This window comes from Delphinapterus leucas, chromosome 5 (assembly GCF_059928025.1).
Source record: "Delphinapterus leucas isolate spDelLeu-1000000601 "Yukka" chromosome 5, BTC_Dleu_Yukka2, whole genome shotgun sequence".
NCBI lineage: Eukaryota > Metazoa > Chordata > Mammalia > Artiodactyla > Monodontidae > Delphinapterus > Delphinapterus leucas.
Window position 1 is genome coordinate 135,313,009 of NC_143133.1, and position 13,586 is coordinate 135,326,594.

Below are 13,586 nucleotides of genomic sequence, written 5' to 3' on the forward strand. Positions count from 1 at the left end.
TATATAAACATACAATCTATGTTGGGTTATGATTCAGAGAAGGGATGAATGTTTAGCAAGAATACTAGTTTTATTTTTTTTTGCAAAAATTTTTAAAATTAAGGTTATTGCTTTAAGTGGTGATGTCAGCTACAAAAGGATAACTGTCTCTAGTGCATGAAACGTACAACTTATAAGAATTATAGAGATGAATGAAACAAAAGCTTTCACTTACTAATAAATATACTTTGGCCACATCTTAGTCCTGTCAAAGCTCTTTACATTTACATTTTCATCTTAGCTCTGTGACAGTATTCTGTGTGTATATTTTGCATATATTGAACATATAAGTAGGGACAGAGATTCATCCTAAAGTAGACAAAAGATGTCTACAATCAGAGATATAGAATATGAAATTTTATAATTTGATTAGAGACGGGTCAATGATTCTTTTGTTTTTAAAAAATATGACACAAATGTATTCTATTTTTGTATTTGTGCACCTTATTTGAATTGATTTTTGTTCCATATAATATTATAGCAATATATCAAACATGTGTTGATATAGTCACTTAAAAAGTGTCTAGATATAGCACAGGGACCTCTAGTCAATGCTCTGTGGTGACCTAAATGGGAAGGAAATCCAAAAAAGAGGGAATATGTGTATATGTATAGCTGATTCACTTTGCTGTACAGCAAAAACTAACACAACGTTGTAAAATAACTATAGTCCAATAAAAATTAATTTTAACCTATAGAATAGAAGAAAATATTTGAAAACCATACATCAGATAAGAAGTGAATTTCCAATATATATATAAGGAACTCCTATAACATGAGCAAAAATCTAATAACCTGATTAAAAATTGGGCTAACAGAAACTGACAAAGCAGTGTAAAGCAAGTATACACCAATAAAAAAATAAGTGCTTAAATTTTAACTGACTTTTACAGTTGTTTAAGCACAGGGATATGTCCTCAATAACTAAAATATAAAAATACATGTTCTCATAGAAAAAAAAATTGGGCTAACAACTTGACTAGACATTCTATACAGAAGGCATACACACGTCCAAAGGTATATGAAAATATTTTGAATATCACTAACACTGGAGAGACCACAAGTCAAAACCACAATAAAATATCACCTCACACATGTTAGTATGGTTACTATAAAAAACAAAAAAAAAGAATGAAAGAAAAGAAAAAAAATAATTAGTGTTGAAAATAACATGAAGAAATTAAAACCCTTGTGGACTGTTAATGGGAATAAAAAATTGGGCCATTGCTATGAAAAACAGTATGGAGATACCCTGAAAAAATTAAAAATAGAACTACCAAGTGATCTAGTAATTCCATCTCTCGGTGTTTATCCAAAAGAAATGAAATCAGGATCTCAAAGAGATATTAGCTCTCCAGTGTTCATTGCAGTAGTGGCCACAATAGCCAGGATGCAGAAAAAATCAAAATGTCCATTGATGTACGAATAGATAAAAAATTGTGTTGTATACTAATACATACCATGGACTGTTATTCAGCATTAAAAAAAGAAGGAAAATCTGACATATGCAACAACATGGATGAATAGGAGGACATTATGCTAAATGAAATGAGACAGTCACAGAAGGACAAATAATGCACGACTCCAGTTATATGAGGAATCTAAGCCAAACACATATAATCAGAGTTCAATAATGGTTACCAAGGGCTGGGGAGGGGAAAATGGAGTTTCTATCAACTGGTGTAACATCTCAATTATGCAGGATGAATAAGTTCTACATATAAAATTAACACGCAGAAATAAATAGCCTTCACATAATAACTGGTTAGAAGGTACAACAGAAGAGAAAATCTTATTTAAAAATAAACAAAACTACAAAATGATTCATCGTAATCCTAACCAGAACTGATCAAAACCACTTCCACTTACAGGAAGGTAATTTGCACTTACAGAAAATTGTAAAAGTAAGACATTTATCTTTCCCTCAGCCACTCCCCATGTCATCTATTGCCCGACTGTAATACAATTATCAGAACCAGAAAATTAACATTGAAACAATATCATCAGCTAAAGATTCTGTTCAAATCTCACCAGCTTCTCCACTGATGTCCTTCTATGTTCCCAAGTCGCCATTCAGGCGTCTCCACTGGGTTTAATCTTTATTTCCCCTGTCTCCTGCGTTCTGACGTCCCCAAGGCTTTCTTGTCTTTCACAGTCTTGATACCTTTGAAGAGTATTGTTCAGCTATTTTGCTAAACATGCCTCAATTTGTGTTTGTCTCGTGTTTTCTCATGACTGGAGGTTATACATTTTTGACAGGAGTATATGGAATTGGTATTGTATCCTCAGTGTATCATATTTTCTGTTTCATTATATCAATGTCTTATTTTTGCTGATGTTGACCTGGGTTACCTGACTTTCTCCCCTGTCAAGTTTCTGCCAGCTATAGGAAAAGTCTCTTTTTCACCGTCAAGTTTTTATCTTTTCCCCTGAACTTAGTGGATACCTTAGAGGAGAGTCTGGTTCTTCTCAGATGTGCACTCACTGGTTCTAGCCTTGTTAATGGTGTTGGGAACCTCAATAACCATGTAGAAAAATACAAAAATTGAGAAGAACACCAAAAATCTTTAGAAAAATAGGCACCAAGCATGAATGAACAATTCACATAAAAGTATTAAAATGTCCCAACTTCAAACAAGAGAAATGCAAATTAAATCTTCTCTGATATATCATTTATTAGTCATCTTATTGGCAAAAAAATTAAAAGCTTAACAATACGCTCTGTTGATGAGGCTCTGAGGAACTAGTCACTTTCAATCACTGAGGGTGAAAACTTCAAGGTGTTACCACACCTGAATCACACTTACATCACAAAGTAGAGTAGTTTGCAGCCATAAAAGAGATCGAGGCAATTATTTGCAGGAGTAGTTTTAAGTATAAAAATAATGACAATGAAGTGCAAAAGATATGTAGTATGCTATATCTCAAGTGAAGAAAAGGAGAAATAAAAACAAACTGGAATGCATTTACCTGTATCTGAGAAGCATTGGGAGGACAAACGTCAAAACACTAAAACCGATCGCTTTCAGAGCATTCTGGAGAGAGCAGGGTTAAGGTATGGGAGACGAAGTGGCACCACTTTGGGTATACTTTGTTGTAGAAAGATGCGAGATACTTTTAATATTATAAAATTTTATACTTTATAGTTTTTCTTTAAGATTTTGATGTTTGAAATCATGTTTACATTTTACATGTTAGAAACCCAGTAAAAAATAAAGGGTGAGGGAAAATACCTACGACTGAAAAGGCAACACAAACCAATGCAACAAACAGCATTTCCCAAGCTAGAGAAACTTAGATAGCTAATAAGAGTCACTTCTAAAACAATATTTTCACTATGTACTCTAAGTCCAGGGAGAAATATGAAACAGAGCTATGAACAAATCATGACCTCTTTTTCATGGGTTGGTTTTACATAGTGATATGAAAATAGAAGGTCTGAAACTATTTTATGTGTGTTATGAGATTAAGCAGATAAATAAATGTATTGAGATTTTTGGGAACCAGACACTTCACTATATAGAAAAGGAAATATGAAGAAAGAAGGTAGCTAAAGAACAACTCTGGTGGCACAGTGGTTAAGAGTCCACCTTCCAATGCAGGGGACATGGGTTCGAGCCCTGGTCCAGGAAGATCCCACATGCCGCGGAGCAACTAAGCCCGTGAGCCACAGCTACTGAGCCCGCGTGCCCAGAGCCCGTGTTCCACAACGAAGAGTAGCCCCCACTCGCTGCAACTAGAGAAAGCCCGCGTGTAGAACAAAGACCCAACACAGACTAAAATAAATAAATTAACTAATTAATTAATTTAAAAAAAAGAACAACCCTAAAACACTTGGATTTGGGTTTGGGAGGATCAATGTGAGCTTATGATTTCTATTATCATATATATATATATATATATATATATATATATATTTCTAATTCTTTCTCTGTATAGAGAAAAGCAGAGTGTTAAACAAAAAACAAAGAAGGGTCAAAATACCTAATGTCTTATTACTGCCATTTACTAGTTCATTTTTTTAAATTAATTTATTTACTGAAGTGTAGTTGATTCACAATGTTGTGTTAGTTTCAGATGTACAGCAGCGTGATTGTCATACATATATACTCATATATATGTATATATCTGTTCTTTTTCAGATTCTTTTCCCTTATAGGTTATTACAGAATATTGAGTAGAGTTCCCTGTGCTCTACAGTAGGTCCTTGTTGATTATCTATTTTATACATAATTGTGTGCATATGTCAATCCCAAACTCCTAGTTTATCCCTCCCACCTTTCCACTTTGGCAACCATAAATATGAGTTCTCTATGTCTGTTCCTTAACTCTGAGTAAGCCACTAATTTCTCAGAGCCTTATTTTGTCATCTGTAAAACTGTAAGTCACAAATCTTTGAAAACAAATGGGCATTCCAATGCAGTAACATGTAAAGGTGAACTTTCTTAGAGACATTAAGGCCCTATGATTACGCAGTAAAGAGATCACATTAAATGGAAGATGTATCTCTTCCAGAACTTTTACTAAAGTGTGTAAGCTCTGGCTTCAGGCTCCCTCTGGAATAAGCTGGGAGGTGGCCCATCCTGAATCACCTTTGCACCCGTGGAGCCCACCATACCTGCTGCGGTAACTGTATAATGAACAAAACCTTACAATTCTCAGTGCAGAATGGTAAATAACCCTTGGGAAAGTCCGTACCAGTTACAAATTTACATTTGTAAATTCTTTGCCTGTGTTTCTACTGTTATGGACTAAATGTTTGGGTCCTCTCAGAATTCATATGTTGAATCCCTAACCCCCAATGTGATGGTATTAGGAGGTGCAGCTCAGTTACCTAGAAATCACTGAGATAACTAGATTTCAGTGAGGTCATGATGGGATTTGTGCTTTTACAGGAAAAGATGAAAGAGTTTGCTCTCTGTCTGCCTTGTGTGTTTATATCTGCAAGCCAAGTAAAGGGCCCTCAACAAACTCAACCATACCGGCATCCTGGTCTCAACTTCCCAGCCTTCAGAACTGTCAGAAAGAAATTTCTGTTGTGTAAGCCCCCTAGTCTATGGTATTTTTTATAACAACATGAGCTGACTAAAACACCTACTAAAGAATTGATATACAGTTTCTTTTATCTGCATTTTTCATAAACTTGAAATAATGTCTTAAGCGTATTAATTATATGCAGTTTATAAATCATATCTGGATTTTTTTGAAAGGATAAACCATATAAGTAAAAAATAACTTTAAACCAATCATTTCTTTTTAAATAATGCCTTCTTTATGCTCCCAAAAACAACAATTGAATATTAAATATAATATTGAATTGAATAGAATCTCTTCCATTATATAGGTAAAAAATAATGAGGTCTCAACAAATTAATGGCACTTAGGAAATGTTACAATCTACCAAGTCAAAACATTTTCATATAAATGAAGTTAATTCTCTTTGAAATATTGATGTCTATTAGAGCCTTCACTTATAAACTACTGATACAGTTCTTCCTCCACAAAAGGAACTGTGCTAATATCCAGAAATCAACCAGATGTTACTGCTCTGGATCTCCTGTGGCTTTTGAGACATGAATTCTTAGTCAGTGTCTTAGCAAACTGCCTTTTCAGTACTGTGTCGGATCACCCACCTGAGAAATATTGTGATAACTATGATAGTCACCACATCACCTTCAAATGTAGAAAGTGGAATTCCACTTTATTATCACAAGTCTTCTAACACTGAGGTATAAAGTTTCATTTTAAATTTCTTTCTACTGAAGATGCCAACTACAGTTAATAGTGAGGCCAGGGATTTTTTTTTAGTAGAAGTGAAGAGAGGTGTGTGTGTGTTTGTGTGTGCGTGTGTTTCTTAGAGTAGATGCTTTAGATTTACAATAAACTAATTTTAAAACACTTAGAATAATAACACTAATTCTACATTTTCTTTTTTTTTAACTTTACTTTTATTTAAAATGAGGCCATATTTTCCTCTTATAAAAAGAGAGTTCAACTAGAACTGTCAATTTTCTCATCTGTAAAACAAGAGCACTGAATCAGCTGACTATGTTCATTCAGAACTCAATTTCTTTATCGTATGATCACTAAGGTTCTCCCTAAATCTAATATACTAAGGTTCTAAGGAAAGGAAAATATATCACTAACGACGTTTTGATTTTTATTTCTTAGAGTTTAAATGTCCACCATTCACCTTTGTCTAAGCTTAAGGAACCATTCAAGGGGATACAATGCAGATGGGAGGGGAAAACAGAACCCTCACACAAGCTATGGCGTGTTGCAATCAGGCTTCCGTTTGAAAAATAATCTTCTCTATAGTTTTAAAGTGATAACTTTGTACCGACAATGCTTCTTGTTTCAAACGGATTTTCTCTGGCTCTTCCTGAACATTTTCTGAGGAATCATGGACCTCTCTGATTTCTGAGGAGGAAGGACTCTCTACTGTCACAGTCACAGGAAATTCTGATGGACCTGCTGCTTTTTGCATGTTCTGCAGTACGCCACGGCCGGAAACCAGACACACCAAGTGGTAGAGGTTCAGGACCATAACATTATTTACCAGCAGAGTGTTTCCTTCCATTACTTACAGGTTGCTTTGCGGCCAAGCCAATTCTAATAGTAGCTTTTCCTTTTCGATAACTTCCCAAAATTGGAGTTCTCTTTTTCTGTCTAACAGCTTTGCATGGTTCCTTCACGATGGAGCAGTTATACACTGGTACTCTGACTTGGCACTCCTTCCATCTGGAGAACTTTTATGATAACTGCTTTCATCACAGAATGATCTTTGTTTACATAGTTAAGTCTCTCTCTCTCAGGACTAGCCCACTTAGCTCCAGGTTCCTTAGCGCACCCGACGTACTTGCACAGCATTCATGAGCTTTACACAACTGGAAGGTCACATCTTTGTTTCTTATCGCAGGAACACAACTTCTGTAAACTTTATTTCTGTCACAACCTGTCTCGCCAAGCCGTGGCTGGAAGAAGCTCTGGATACAGATCACAGGCAGAGGGTGCTCAAGAGTGGTGTCCCGTCCACCCCGCGGAGGCGGTCGGCGTTGAAGTCCAGCAGGCCCTCCCACAGGGAAGCACGACCGGCGGGCAGAGGCACCGAGCCCTGCAGCGCGCACAGGTCCTCACAGCGCCAGAAGTCGGCCACGCTGTTGCGGCGCAGCTTCACCAAGTGATCGTGGCTGGAGCGCAGCCTCAGGGACACTGGCTGCGGACACGATGCCCACACCCGCCAGGGGACCCTGGCTCGCCTCCCAGCCCCTCGGGGGCCACAGCGTGCACAGGACCCGCGTCACAAGCAGAAGATGCAGGGCCACGGGCCCCAGCTAGGCGGCCCCTCCATGCTGCGCTCCGGAGCCCCTGCATCGCCGGCTGTTGGTGCCGGCTTCAATGCCCTCCATGCCGCAGGGCTCTAATTCTACATTTTCTTGATCATAAACATTTATTTCATGATATCCAATTGTAGTGGGCTGAAAATATTTGAACACGTGATTGTTATTATATTATGAAGGAAACTCATTCTATTAAGTAGGAATGCCTCTTAAAGTATTTGTATTTGACCATACCGTGATTTAGAGAATTTCTCTGGTATCTAATATTCTATTTCTTTTTCACTCTGAAGTTCACAGAGAAGTTCCCTATTTCACCACCTGCATACGGCCAGGTAGCCATGAAGGAGAAGAGAGCCTTGTTCTCTGGAGAGAAACCATCATAAGAAAGGAGGGAGCATGGGGCTGAAAGAGGGTATTAAGAGAAAAACTGTACAATAACTCATGGGACCACATGGTCCTCCCCGGCCTTCATGGCTGAAATTAAATAAGATCCTGGCCTTTTCCTGGGAGTGGTCAGTATCCAATAGCTAATTTAGAGATACAAAGACTGGACTGCTTATACCCAAATCAAGGTGAATCTGAAGACCACCTTAGCCTCAGCCCAGACTGTGAATTGCCAGCCCAGGGGATTCTCTGGAAGACAGAGGGGCCACAGAGAGAGCTTTAGAAAGATTCTCTTCTGCTGCAGTCACAGCATCATTGGAGCTGAAAATTAGGTCCAGAATCTTTCATTCTATGGCCTCTTTAAAAAGGAATGCCTAATCCAATGTCATAAAAGTATCTTCCTGTTTTTATTTTCTCTGTTTTATTTCTTTTATTGTTTTACTTATCACATTTACATCTCTGATCTCTTTAAAATTAACATGGTAAGAGGTAAGGGTCCTGCTTCATTTTTGTTCCTATGGATTTTCTATTTGACAAGTGCCATTTATCGAAGAGATCATCACAGTTCCACTGCACTGTACTAAGTGTTTTATTTAGGCTTATTAAAAAGTATTAAACACATCTATAAGCCAAGTGTCAATATGATCATTTTTTCCTAAATGCACAAGCTGTGCATCAGGAAGGTGAAGGACACACATAGCCAGTGAGGAGAAAAGAAACCACTCCGAGATCTTTTGGCTGATGAATCGATATTTTTCTACCTTGACTGATTTCTGGGATATTCTATTACCTCAACATAAATGTATTTGTTAAACAAATAAATGACTACATCAGTGAGTATGCTATAGATACAAGGAAACTTCTGAATGAAATGAAAAGAAATAGTGTCTCTCACAACTTGTTTCTGCCACAAAATGGGAGCATGTCTTAGAACTGTGTATGCCAGAGGGGTGTCTGTGTGTGTGTGTGTGTGTGTGTGTGTGTGTGTGTCAGAGGACACCGGGAATGAGCTTTTCAAGATAGTCTGGGGAGGTTCTCTTGAGAATAAAGTGCTATTTCATGGCAAATGTTTTATAGAAGTAGAGGCATTGTCCTAGGTGACAAGAAAGTGAGAGTATGGGAAAAATATATCTTATGATGAATTGTTCAGAGTACATAAGGAAAAGTTAATGATCTTTCAATTGCAGCACAAACACACAGAAAGGTAAAGTCTAGTTAATACATCATTCTGTAATATACAGCCCATAGTGTCACAAAAACTAGATGGAGTATTTAATACAGAGCTTAAGATCACAAAAATATTTCTTAAAAATGTTTGAACTACATTGAAAGCAAACATTCACTGTACATATTTTACTAGCTAAAATTTTAATAATAGCAAGATTTTTTTTAAAAGGCCCTATCTTTTCAGTTCTTTGTGTCCTCATACCAGTATATTGATGAGACTTTATACCCAGAGCTGCTAAGGAATCCCTTACACTGGATTCCTCAGGAATTGCCGATCTTCATCTCTGGCTTCCTTTGTTCTTGTTTCAAAAACTGTAACAATGTTTTTCTGGCATCTCTTAGTGCTTTCAGACTTTTCATGTTATGCACTGAAAAGATTTTTTCAAAATTCACCTCCAAACCAAGTCTTTAATCCTTTGTCTTTCCTATTTTTTTTCATTTTCTATACTCTTCACTGAATGTGGGACTCCTGGTTGAGGTGTGAACCTCAAGAACACATCATAAGTTTGTGTGGCACTATGGCATCTTTCTCGCTAACTGAGAAGCTGACCCTACACCCAGGACCTTTGGTAGTATCAGCATTGTCCTCTGCTGTACTGATCAAAGGTCATATTCGACTCTCTCAGAAAGCATCCCCTCTGACTGGATTCTAAGCTGAAACTGCATTCCCTGTCGTACAACTCAACAGCACTTTCTGTGTAACAGTTTATTTGTTATGAGACTCAGATATGTTTATTTGACGTTAATTAATGTTTATTGCCCAGTAGAAAGATTTTAAAATTTACAAGCTGTATGCATTAACTTGTTTTTATATTTCCAAATCTCCCATCTCAGTAATACTATTAACAGCAACAATAATAAAAAAAAACGCGTTCTTTGTAATGTCTCCAAGTCCAGTGGGATGATGTATTTCTGAAGTTTTATGATATTAAACCAAAGCTCGTGATGATTATGTGGTAAGCTCACTTCAATGCCCTAGTTTTTTATTGTCATCTTCTCTGAAGAACCCTAAGCACTAAAGTAGAAATGATCAGGTAGCTGAGGGTATAGTGAAGAAAGGTAGTTCAGGCTATTGGAATTTTGTCTACCCAGCGGGTTTATAAAGCACACACGCAGGTAATAATGTTAGTGGTAAAGCAAATGAAAGTGTCAGAGAGAATATGCAGGGAAGTCATTGTCAACTGGTTTGTGATACTAATGGGAACAATTAAAAGAGAAAAGAACCATTCAAATGAGAATAAACCTAAGTATTCCAAATAAAAATCCAACTAAAGAAGTACTTACTAGAGATAAAACACATTCGGTAGAAATATAACTATACTTCCTGTTCATTCTGAAAAAAAGATGCTAATTGCTAATGCTTACAACTTGGAGCAAGTGACTAGATGGATTCCCAGAATAAACACACAGAGAGAAAGATAAAGTGCTGCATTATATTAAGAAAGTTACCCAAGCATGGTTTACCCTTCAAAGTACGTGCAACCATAGTTTAGTCTCCTAATAACTCCAGACAATAGCTGAGATTAACACAGAGCTAGGGGAAGAAAGTCATCCTTTGCATATTGGGGCACTCAAAATTAGCACCAAAAGCTGGGTAGCTTCTTTCTCTCTTTCTTTTTTTCTTCAGAGTGATAAAATATATTCGATGTCTATCCATAATTACAACTTAAAAATTCAGATTTGACTTTAGTTCAAATTGTCTAAAAACATGTATCTAGATCTTGCTATATCTAAACATATTTTAGGCCAAAATTAAAGACAATTTGAAGGGAAATTAGGGAGATGAAAGGTAAAGGAAAGTGGTTTAGCTCGAGAACACCTGAAAACGTGTTGAAGCATCTCTATGGGTATGTAGAAATTTCTCTTCCTAAGAAGGGAGAAGAGTCAGAAGAAAGATGATTTTTCTAGGGAATAATTTGGTTCAAAAATAAGAAATGACCTAGAAGAATGTTTTCTGGGAATAAAAAGCCTACCTATGAAGGACTATTTGATATTTAGTGAGACAGAACCAGGAAACGTCCTAGAGGTGGTTCACAATTGCCAGAAATTGGCTTTTATATATTTGCCTCCAGAAGTAGATATTTTCTTCTTGTGTGACTGTGTAGGTCCCACTCCCCCATCTGAAAGTAGGGCATTTCTATTAAACCTTTTGTAAATCAAAATGGTGTAAAGTGAGGTCGAAATTACCTTAGGAGGGCTCTTGCTAACGGATACACAAAATAAATGGAGTTGAACTCAGGTGCTCACAGACACAGTTCAAAGCTAAGATGGCTGGATGCTGAGATGCTGAGAGGAGCTCTTGGGGAAGGGGTTTGGCGATGCCACTGTCACAGCTTCGGGGATGTGCTAACCTCTGTAATGGCTCAGCTGGCCCCAAAACAAATGCTATTATTTTCACTTTCCATCACTTGTTTTTTTTTTGGAAAAATCAAAAATCCTCTTTGGATTTCTTTCAGTTAGCAAAATAGGAACTAATGTAGGATCTTCATAAAAGTGAAATGGTGTAAAGCAAACTTTCAAAAAATGGGGGATACCTGTATTTAGAAATACCAGGTGGCTTGCTCTAACACGTTATAGCTAATAATGATAACATGGAGGAAGACAGGGAGAAATTCCACAATCCTCTCTTGAAGCAGAGCAAGACCCTATGGGGCTTTCGCAGTACAGATCCCTTCAAGTCCTCTGCCTACCTCTTCTCCATAGAATAACTTTAGTCAAAGAATAAGTTTAACCAGAGAACTGAGAAAGTGCAGGAACAGGGAGATAGTCAACAAGAAAAAATAATAATAGTTGAGTCATTCAACAAAGTCCAGGACCTTTAGTTCCTCCTCAGTATTCTGAGCCGTATCCTGTGAGCTGTCTTGTAGATACCGAAAACCCTGCCAGGAGGAAGAAGTTAACTACATGACGACCAGACTGTAGCCATGACATAAGGTGCTGCAATTCCAAGAACTGGCCTCAAAGAAATGGGAACAAACCGACCCTGGAACTGAAGACTAACTACTTAAAACAATCAAGATGACACTGACCAGATCGCTGCAGGGCCAATTTCAAGATGACGGTCAGAGCTGACTGTGCTGTTTCTGCACGTAGCCCTCTCCTTCCACCTATACACCCCTGAGACTTCACTTTAAGAGCTCTTGCCCACTGATCGGCAGTAGGGAAATTGGCCTTTGGACGTGAATCCACCCTCTTCCCCAGTTGCTGGCCTCTGGAATACAGCAACTTTCCTTCCTACCAATACCTGTCTCTCGAGGAGTACTGGCTTTTGAGGGGCAAGCTACCAGGCCTGAGTTTCGGTATCACTTTAACTCAGTTTCCAACTCTATGGCATCTGGATACAAATACCTACAACTGACCAAACTGGGGTTCATATAGCTATATACCTAAAAATATTTTAAAACTCTAATAAAGGAAATAATAAATAAAGAGAGAGGCAATAAGACAAATGACTGAAATCTACTGTTCACTGTCACAATTTGATTGGACAATGGGTGGCTTAAGGAGGAAGCTGCACCTGTACATGAGGTGTCACTTGCTCCACCCCCAACACACCTTCAAGGCTCTTACGTCTCAAAAGCAGGATGGGCTCCAGACTGTTACTCCACAAAGTCATTGAGAAATTAATGAAATCTAGGAAAGAAAATTTATTCTAATCCTCCTTTGTTACCAATGAGGACATATGAGTTCCATATAGCATATATCACCTGTAGAAAGTTACACAGCTTGCTATTGGCCAAACATATACTAGAATATTGAATCTTTGCAAGTATGTTGCCTTTTTTATACCTTTGCTTTGAAAATGTGTATAAATGACTCTCAGCTCATTGTTGTTATCACCTTGCTTATTCTGTCTCTCCCTTTTAACAACCCTTATGTATTTATTCATGACAAACCCTTTCTTGGGGCTTTCTGCCTGGTGGGAATATAATGAGAAATCATGTCTATAATTAATCGTGTTTTCTCTTTACTTATCGAAAAACATAAACTTTAATTGTACGTAGTTATTTTACTAGAGAAGCTCTTAAGGTTTAGATTACTTAAGATTTGGTGTGTATATAAGGACAGCATTTGAAGTTGAAACAGCAAGGTTTATAAAGTCAAATGCAGCTTGTAAAATCACTTTGAATTTCCTTATGTCTATTTTCATACATTTGTGTGTTTATGTTAATTGGTTCTTGATAATTTTTGTTTATGTCAGGAACCATAACCTGTATATATAGAATCGCAAAATATCTATATTGAATTGTGAAATGTCTAGAGACTCTTAATAGCTCTCAGTGGCTCTGAGATCCTGGATGGGTTGACTTTACCCCTTAGTTTTTGCATTTAAAAAACGGGAAAATCGTACCTCCCTTATCAGATTGTGTTAAGTATTAAAAATCTTGATATATATATATATATATATATATATATATATATCACTTAAAATACGGGCGGCACAGTAAGCTCTACAAAGTGTTTGCTATTGATATTATTATCATCATTAATAACTTTTTAGGCTTTAAGACTGATATTCCAGATTTATTAAAGATTATATTTTCCATTCTTACATTTATTTCCTGTTCCTCTCTCACAGTTAACTTATATTATTTT